This window comes from Zonotrichia leucophrys, chromosome 4, assembly GCF_028769735.1.
Source record: "Zonotrichia leucophrys gambelii isolate GWCS_2022_RI chromosome 4, RI_Zleu_2.0, whole genome shotgun sequence".
NCBI lineage: Eukaryota > Metazoa > Chordata > Aves > Passeriformes > Passerellidae > Zonotrichia > Zonotrichia leucophrys.
The window spans coordinates 25,920,897-25,930,309 of record NC_088173.1 but is presented as its reverse complement, the minus strand read 5'-3'; the positions used below and the strand labels follow the sequence as shown (position 1 = coordinate 25,930,309).

The 9,413-nt window shown below is 44.9% G+C and overlaps 1 long non-coding RNA gene across 1 annotated transcript in view; it reads left to right on the top strand.

Moving 5' to 3' along the window:
* Nucleotides 1–3,957: 3,957 nt before the first annotated feature.
* LOC135446694 (uncharacterized) overlaps nt 3,958–9,413 on the top strand; it is a 28,937-nt gene continuing 23,481 nt past the window's right edge. Inside the window, exon 1 of the long non-coding RNA XR_010439867.1 lies at nt 3,958–4,135. This is a non-coding gene — a long non-coding RNA (uncharacterized LOC135446694). The remainder of the gene's footprint in view (nt 4,136–9,413) is intronic.

The window sequence follows — 9,413 nt, the reverse complement described above, 5'->3', positions numbered from 1 at the left end:
CAGCTCAGCCCAAACACGAGTGCAGGAGCACGTCTAGCAAGTTCCCCCAGACATTTAGAGCCCTGACTTTGCCAGTGGAAAGTTAATCATTGGTTTGAAACTGTGCAAAAGCATTAAGGGAAAGAAATCACAAGATCACGGGAAGAACTCTAATGTGTTTCCTAGTATATCCCTTTCATTTGCCTCCACAGATCACAGTTCTAAATACCTTGAGGAGAAATGTGTCTGAGCATTTCAACACCTGGCAAATATTAACTACCTCAGAGCATGCTCATACAAGCAGGTTTGGGGGATGCTGATGTCTGTGGAAATAGTCACTTTCAAATTCTGCCCTTCATTTCAGTATTTTTTTGAATAACCACCACAGACAAAGTAAAGCTACAAAAGCACTCACAGTATTCAAAGATCATTTAGTGCTTTACAAATATTACTTCATTAAGCTTTTTGATACCTTTCCAAGGTAATTATGGTATTGTTGTCTCTTCGTGCTTTTAAAAATAGAGAAATTATGTATTCTCAGAGAGTAATGCAGAGTGAGACTCAGTAAAACTGGCTTGTGATATCCTGATAGTTCTTTGCAGATCCTCTCACTGCTACCCAGCACTCCTGACCTGTGGTGCAGAGGAGCCCATCTGTGTCCTCTAGCTAAGAAAGGTAAAGTCCCTGCTAGATGAGCTCTTTTTTGGTAAAAAAGGGTTGAGGGGGGAGGGGGAGGAAGTCTGTTTGATAATGCTGAACAGTGTTCTTTCTGAAATCTACTTTTCCTGCTTAGAAGTGGTATTGATATGACTGCCCATTGGAAGCAAACAGTAACATGAGCAGCAACCCACATAAGAGGAAGTTGAACAGGTAGGATTTCTTATAGGTATGCTCTTTTTTATTTCCTAGCATTCATTGCTGTCCTTCCCAGGGAAGAGTGGATAGTGGGCTGGATGAACTTCATCAATATGTTTCAATTTTAGTGACCTACTTGGTCAAAGAAATAGGGAAACAAATCTGCAAAGTCTTGAAATCTCCTCCTTGGTAGACTAGAGGGACTAGCTAGCCCTGTGAACCACACCTGATAATGTATTTCTCCATCAATAAAAAGCAAAGTCTCTTTGCAGCCTCCTTTTTTCTCTCTGTGCAATGTCTTCTAAAACAGGAGTGATATACAGCTGGTAAAAATGCATGTGGTAGAAAGAAAAATAAAATTCTGCTGTTTATGCAGAACAAGCAAGTGGGGGAATGTGGAAGTGCTTACATGTCTGTTGGTATTTTTTTTTTTAAGTTTAGGGTGTTTTTTGGATGTTTTTTAGAGAATATGGTCTGGCCACCCATAGAGAACAAACTTGAGCCCTGCGGACGGGCGTGTTTGCCTGGCAGCAATGCAGCTGTGCTCTTTAAGGAGCAGCATCCCATAGAAATATAGCCCACAAAGCAAAACAGGCTGGCCTTTTTCCTTCCTTAGACTTGAACCACTTGAACAAATTGAGGGGGGTATACTACAGAAAGAAGAAAGTGCACCCAAGACAGGATATTGCACACCTGGATCCACAGATTTGCAGACATCCCAGACTCCAGGTGCCCATAGGAGTTTTGTATTCATATCCCCACCCACAGCTTCCCTGGGGACATGCCCAGTGAGATGTTTGTCAGGGAAATAGCACAGCTGTGGTGGCCTTGACAGCTGTCCCTCCCTCAAGCAACCAGTTTTCTCTCTGCAGCAACATGCATGGTGGAAGAGTGGCCTTGGCATGTTTGCATTTTAGCTCACTTGCTTTACTGATTTAGTATAAATTACCATGATTTCTAGAAAACCTGGATGCTTATAAAGTTAATGAGGCAAGAGAAGAGCACTATAGGTAAATGCCAGGGAGCAACCTGTACTTCTCTCTTTTATGGGTTTTTTTTCACTGTATTCTGAAAGCTCCCATTGAGGTACAAACTTCTCCATGCTGTAAAAATTTTAAGACCCTAATAAAAATAAGATTGAATACAACGGCCAAGAACTAGACACTTAAACAACACTTAAATACACTGAAACCAGGTGCCAACTCACAAAAAAAGAGTAATTATCCTCCCTGTACTGCTGTGCCCTTTTCTCTCTGGTGAGTCACACAAGGTGGCATGAGAGCAATCATCTTACTCTCTGGCAGCCCTCCTGGAGAGGAGGGGGGATTGATTGATTGATTGATTGATTGATTGATTCAAAGCAACGATGAGTGGGGAGCTTGTCCCTGAGAAGTCTTTATTTGCCACTGAGCATCAGCCACTGTCACTGCTCTAGCTGATGGTGACTGTCCCAGGGCATGGTGAAGGGGCTGGGGGTGGGCACACAGGCCACTGCCTGTGTCCTGAGCCAGTGAAAGTGGAGCCAGCTGCAATTCAGAAACTGCATTAACTTGGCTCCCAGCCCCATGCAGTACCTGGTTTGCTGGCCAGCTGTTTTTCAGTACCACACCAGCTTCCTTAGGTGGTGCTCAGAGGGTTTGTGCCTTAGTGCTCTGTACATCTTCATAACAGTTGCTCCTGGAGAACTTCAGTGTCTTTGTGTGACTCCTCATTTCTGTTGTTCGGGCACTGATGAAGGCAGAGGTCTGCAGTCCCACCTGCCTGTGCAGAGCACTGGTAAGTAGCTGCTGGTTCATTCCCTTTGGTGGCAGTCCCCTCCTGCAAGGGAGCAGGCTAGCCAGCACTGACTGCATAACCTACCCTTTCCATAGGTCACAAGCTGTTTTCTCAAGGGAGCTTTTGTCTTAGACCCAAACAGTACATCAGGAGATTTCCCCTCATCTGTATGAGCAGCAGAATCATGAGTCCAGAAGTAATTTCTCTGACTGACACATGCCAAAATCTAAGTGGAACAAATGCATGACACCATCTCACACAAAGTCCCTAAGAAGTAGGCAGCCCAGATATGCTGGCCCTAGGTGCGGCCAGCCAAGAAGGTATCTCACCCTGGGAAAATATTTCCTGGTTTATAACTTTATCTCATATTTTTTTCCAGCTGCTGTGGTTCTGGCTGAAGATGCTGGCCCCCACATGCTGTGACTGCCCCCTCCAATATGACTGCGGGGGATCAGGTAGGTCCTCTCAAACCTCTTTCCATCCAAAGGAAGCGAGAAAAGAGATGCAGTTGATTGTAACTGAGATATGGTAAGAGGCTACTGATCCGGGAGGGCTGCAGCATCTGGCAGAGATCAGTGAGCTGTTGTAGGAGAGGTCCCAAACCATGTGCATGCCTGAGGTAAAACTCTGGTGGTCTTGGGACTGTGGTTTTCAGCCAAGAAATGTGCCTCACCCAAGGCAGTCCTTCATTCTTTTCTTCAGTGTTGGCAAAACAACCTCTTGGATCAAGTAAGACTTGGGTCTAAAGAAACTTGATTTGGACAAACCATAGCTGCTATTTCATTACATCCTCTTGGAGTGACTTTCTAGAGCTTTGTGCCTTTTGTTTTACGCTAGAGTGCCAATGTTGCTGTGGAGTTGGTGTATGTACCTCTGAATTTAGTTTGTTCTCATCTCACAATTGCATCCCAGAGGAAATGATAAGTGTACTGTAGACAAACACAAGAGTACAGTTGCTCTTCCAGGTCTGCCATATGTTCTGCCAAGAAGAGGCCTCTGTGGATGCTCAGTCACTCCCAGAGTCTAAACTGTCCCTCTCATCTGATCACAGTTCCCAGTCCTTCTGCTTCAAGACCCCAAACTGTTTTTCTGGCCCATGCCAGACAGGTGCTTTAGATTAAGACTAGGTAGTTACACTCCACAGGTGTATGAGCTGCTTGAATAGTGTCAGAGGTTTGTTACAGGCCTTTTACTAACACCTGACTTGGTGACTGGATTCAGTCAGGAGATGTTTGCCAGTGTGGGTGGTGACCCTTGATTCAGGGCCCTTGGATTTAGATAATGTCTGGAGATGTTCAGCTCTTCTAGCACATCTTTGTCCAGGTGTCCGTCTGCAGCAGAGAACAATTAAATGCTCAGCTAGGGAGGTGTTAATTGCTGCACTGTTACAGCTACAGCTGGCTGGCTGAGGCTGTAAACAAACTGTGCCACAGAACGTTCCGCCCCCAAGATGGTTCCTGGTGTCTGTGTGGATTGCTGCAGCTCAGAAACCTTTGCCATGGCAGAAGCTCCACTGAAAGTAAAGGTAGGATGGAAGGGGAGAGAGTGCCCCTCCAGGCTTGCTGGACTGAATCTGGCAAGAGGTGTTTAGGCAGCCAGGAGGGAGCTGAGCTGCAGTGGAATGAGCTGCAAGGATGTCTGCTGAGCCTCTGTACCACAGTCTAGAGGACATATGTCCTATTCTTTTTAGTGCTGTGTTTTAGAGATGCTTCAGGTACTGAGCTCTGGGGGCCTCTGTGCTGTTGGGAAGTTGTGCTCTCTTGTGGAGACATCAGATTTGCTGTGGGGGGACAGCAGCACACAGGGCTTGCTGCTCGTTCAGCCTCACAGCCCCAGGCACCCTCTGGCTGCAAATAACCTGCAAGTGCTGCCTCTGGCGTGTTCCCTTTCCCCTCTGGTGTGCCACAGTGCAGAGCTGTAGCAAGCAGTGTGGGTCTGAAGTGTTCATTTTGTCCTAATGGTGCCTTAATCTTGAGCAGGGGTGGTGTGCTGACACTGTGTGAGCAGCAGACAGCTCTGTCCTCAATAGCTCAAGGTACTCTAAATTAATGCTGATAAAGCTGGCAGCCTATGTTAATCCTCAAGTAAATGCATAAAAACTGATTAATAAAACAAAGCTTCAAGCTCCAGCAGCTCCTGCATTCAGGTCACCGACCCTATTTTAAGAAACAGGCTTTTGTGCTTGTCCATGGCTCCCATTCCTAGGATGGGAAGGCAGAAGTGACAGCTAGGGCCACATGCTGGTGTCTGGTGTGGCATGGCTTCGCCCAGGTGGTTTTACCCTGGATAGAAAAGAGTTGCCATTACATACTCTTTTTTACTAAATCCTTCTCCTACTTGTATGAAATGTTTCCTGATGTTTTGAACTAATGTTCTCATTATTTAGTAGTGACAAAAGAATATATTTTGTTTCCAGGAGAGCAAAAGCCTTATTTTCTAACTGTGTTTATCTCTCTTGGAAGTTTATTCTGAATGCAATGCTATTAAGACTGCATAAATTTAAGCCAGGAATGGTTTATGACATGCTTCAAGTGTATCTCTGATTTGTTTATAGTGGTGAATTGGGCAGGAGGTAAAAGGCATATTACTTCTGGACCCAGTCTGAGGACTTAGCTATATGCAATTCAGCCAAAGCTAATGAAATATTTCAGTCCAAGGAGGACTTAAGGAACAGTTCTCAGTGGGGGTGACAATGGGAATCTTTCCATTAATGCTTTCAGGGTGTTGGATTTGAGAAGCAGGGGCAGCAGCATCTTTCTGCTACCACCATGGTCTCTTTCCTGCAGAACAGCCAGGAGATAATAAATAGCTGTAGGCTTGCTGTATTTCAAGGCCAGCACATTTGTCACACACCCCTTTAGAGCTAACCTCATGGTTGACTGCTTTGCTGTGATTAAGCTGTAAAGAACTTAGAGATCCCACCAATCTCAGTGCTGGGATTTGCCTTTATCCTTAAAGAGGGCTGTTATTATTGTCATGTTCTCTGGCAGGACAAATTTGGTCAGAAGATTACAGATTGCCATCCCATCCCAAACAATCCAGGCTTGTAACCCATCACGTGGATTCCCTCCATGTACCCTTTGGGTCTCAGAGCCAACTGGAGCTTGCCAGCAGGCATGACACAGGGGACTCTCCAAGGATTAAGCACAGAAATTTGCTGGCCAGAGCTTATGTCAGCTGAAGGCTGAGCCTGCCTTTGTGAGCTGTTGTCTCAGCAGAGATCCCTACTTTTATGAAATGTTTAAAGGCACACGTTGCTCCTGAGCATGGGAATTCACAGCCATTTTCTTCAGCCTTTGCAGGGAACTATAAGCTGCAATTTGGATTCTCTGCAAAGCCCTCTGAGTACAAAGCCTTGCACCAGTGGCTAATGTTTGCTCCTGCTGCAGGCTGAAGGCTACATTTGCAATCAACAGGGGCACAGAAAGTATTCATCTTCCAGGCATTTTATAGATGCTGCTTAGCATCCCAGGTTCTGACTTCCAAGTGCATTCTTTCTTTAATGCAACATTTGTGACAGAAAATTGGATTTCACTGAAGTATGAGGGGCTCGAAACACTCATTGCTCCTGTCTCACTTGAAAAACAGCTCTCTCTCAACCCCTAATATATTAATATCCTTCCCCTGTCATTTCCCCCAAGTTCAGCTACAATAGGAATGAAATTCAGTGGAAGTTGCAAGTACCAGATCATGTTTGGCAAGAGATGCTCCATAATGGTTTGTTGCCAAGTTGTATTTAATCAGCATTTTTCAGAGAGTCACAGACTGGTTTTTTTCCCCCAACCTTCTCTCTCCGAAGTAAAATTAAGTTAATTCCAGGACTGGATGGACCTTCTGCGTTTGCTTGGTCTAGTTTTGACAGGGAAGTCTAAGTTAAATAAAGCTGTGCTGGTCCTGAGCTTGAACCAAGGAAATTGAGAGGCCTAAGGGGTCTTTGATAGGGAGAGAGCACATATCCATTCGATGCAGCATAGAGCTCATCCCTCACTCTCCCTGGGTCCTGGAGATTTCACTCTGGGCTGCTTTTCATGGGGACCAGCATGCAGTCCCTTGAGGAAGCTGTAGTGCAGCTCACATTGCTCTGTTAGAAGTAAAATCTAAATTAAGATGGTGGAGGTGGTGGGTTTCTAGCCGAGGAGAGGAACAAAAAGACTTGCCTCCAAGAGGAACATAACCAGCCGGGCTCTGTAGAAGGATTTTAGGACTTGCTAGACATTTCTTTTTTAAACCTAAAAAATCTGAAAAGCAAATTAATAGGCTCTTTGAGTCATTCTGTGAAACCCATAAAAAGCTGTGAAATTTCACTCAACAGCTAAACTTCTGTGTAGATTATTTGGGCTATTTTTCCCCCACAGAGAGGGGAAAAGCAAGAGCAGGAAGTTACCAACTGGGAGGGACTAAGGCCAAAAGAGACCCTATGCCAGAACTAGATTTCATTCCTCTCCATCATTTCAGTGGAAAACCTATGAATAGCTTTAGTCCCAGAAGGCTTAAGTGGAGGACCATATGTAATAGAGCAGTTTTGCACTGGACAGCTATGTGGAAGGGTGAAAATTGTCTTGCAAAGCTGGCCCTTGGCAGGGGGGGTATAATGACAAGGACATATGTGTGTGACAAGGCATTCGTGTGTGCTGCATCCTCTGGGAAAATAAGGACAGTGAAAAAAGGAGTTTTGTGTAAAGGACAATGAGTGTGGCTTGTCTCTCTTTTATGCTACTTCACATCAAATCACCACTGCATCATTATGGCTCTTTTATCAGACCAAAATTTTGAGCACTGTAGGCCATCAATCATTTTACTCACATGACAAAACTTTTGCTGGAATGAGAAATAATGAGATATAGCGCTGCATCCTGGTGAAGATGTCCTGGTGTTTTCTTGGGATACTGGAGCACACTCAGAGACTAGCCCCTGTTCCACTGATGGTTCCTTACAGCCTCTCTGCCTCCATGCCCTTCTTTTCTTTCAGGAAATCCAGCTCATCTGAGGGTCACTCAAGCATCTGCAGGTAGAACTCTCACAGCTGACAAGCTTCCCCCATTTAGTGATTTTTTTCCTTTCCCTAGGCCCTTCCACATTACATTCACTGCAGGGCCAAAGAAACCTCATGTTCTTCAGAAATGCATTGTGTAGTTTTTTTATGGTGTAGCACTGACAGAAAGCCTGTGCTCTTCAAAACCTCCCAAGGGGCCTGGATGGATTGCATGGGAGATCTGTATTACTCAGGCTCTGAAACATCTCAATCCCAGATCTCTGCATTTTTTTGAGGAAATGAAACTGTCTTCAGAAAGGAAAGAATTTTCTTCTACTGAAGGACAAAGTCATATCTTCTGTGCAAATTTGAGAGGGCAAATTTCTCCTCTCAGATCAGCATGACAGATTGTATCTTGGGTTGGGAGCAGCTCAGACATATGGGGACCGGGATGGGGAGCTGGTTTCCATGCAGTGCGCCTGTAACCCTACAAGGCTGGTGCTAGCCTGGCAAGCCAGTAGTCATCCCCTTGAAGTTCAAGCTGAATAAGAATTCAGCAGCTCTAGTCATTATTTGAAACTCTAGAACCGGCAAGATTATTCTGATATTTCAACCTCCAGACCCTCTAGTTCAATCCCCTAGGATTTCTGATACTCGTTATGTCCTTTACTGATGGAACACAGCATATAGACAAAGCCAGGCATTCTGCTGTGACAAGGTCACAGCAATCCAAGGTGAAACAAGATCTGTTCCATGCCTTTACATATGTAAAATTTGAATTTAGGTTTAAAAAAATAGCAAGGACTGGAGAATCCTCTGTTCTTTTTCTCTCTCTTGCTCTTCCCGTTGCACTCATTATTCTGCTTTCCTGCATGACATCTGTAGGAGTCCAGTTACTATCCCAGGGGCACAGCAAATGTTTCCTGTCATGATACAGAAACATAGTATTGGGGGATTCTTAAAGCCAGATGGAACTGGTTCAGTTTTAAATAAGTCTGAGGAATAATGCTGCTCAGTTAACATAGAAAAATTTTTGTCCTTTGCTATCAGTATCTTTGTCCCTTTCCATATACCATTATAGCATTTCTGTGCTGTATGTAAAGGCTCACCCTTACACACACTAAAAAAAATCCTTCAGGTCAAAGCGTTTATTGTATTCCACTTGTGTCCTTCAGCTTATTCTAATAAGAAGTATGAAAGTCCTTAACATTACATCCTGTGGTGTTTGGGCAGTCAGTGTGAAATGCCACCTGAGCAGAGGTAATGGGGCCCAGTTCACTGACAGCCACAGGGGTGGCTGCTGAGAACCTGGGGTTGGAGGATGCTTTGCCCCCAGCACTGAGTCCTTCTGGAGGTCCCCTTGTTCTGCACAGGGGTCAGAAAGGAGAAGGGTTTCCATGTTTAGTAGAATAAGAACCTGCATTTCAGGGCTTGTGCTTTCCACCCAGTGTTTTACCAGACCTATAGCAGATTCCCCTTCAGCACCTTCTGTTTCTCTGTCCCTACTGTGCCCCTCTCCCAGGGGTGGGGAAAGAAAATGTTCTGATGTTTCAGGCCCTGAAAACAGTGTGAAACCACTGATCGCTGCTCTGCATCCCAGTAAGACTGTGAATCAGGGTGGCTAGAAGGTGATCACACAGCTTGGTCTCCTGCCTTCCCTGCAAGAAAAATAATGCTTGCTGGGATGCAGCTGAGGGTGGGAATACCTTTAAGCCTTGCATCAAAATCTTTCAAACTTTGGCTTTAATCACTCCTCCAAGAGGCTGAATAGGAAGTTAAAACAGCTGGAGCCACAGTTTCAGGATATTCCTGAAGGTGATTAGTCTTTTGC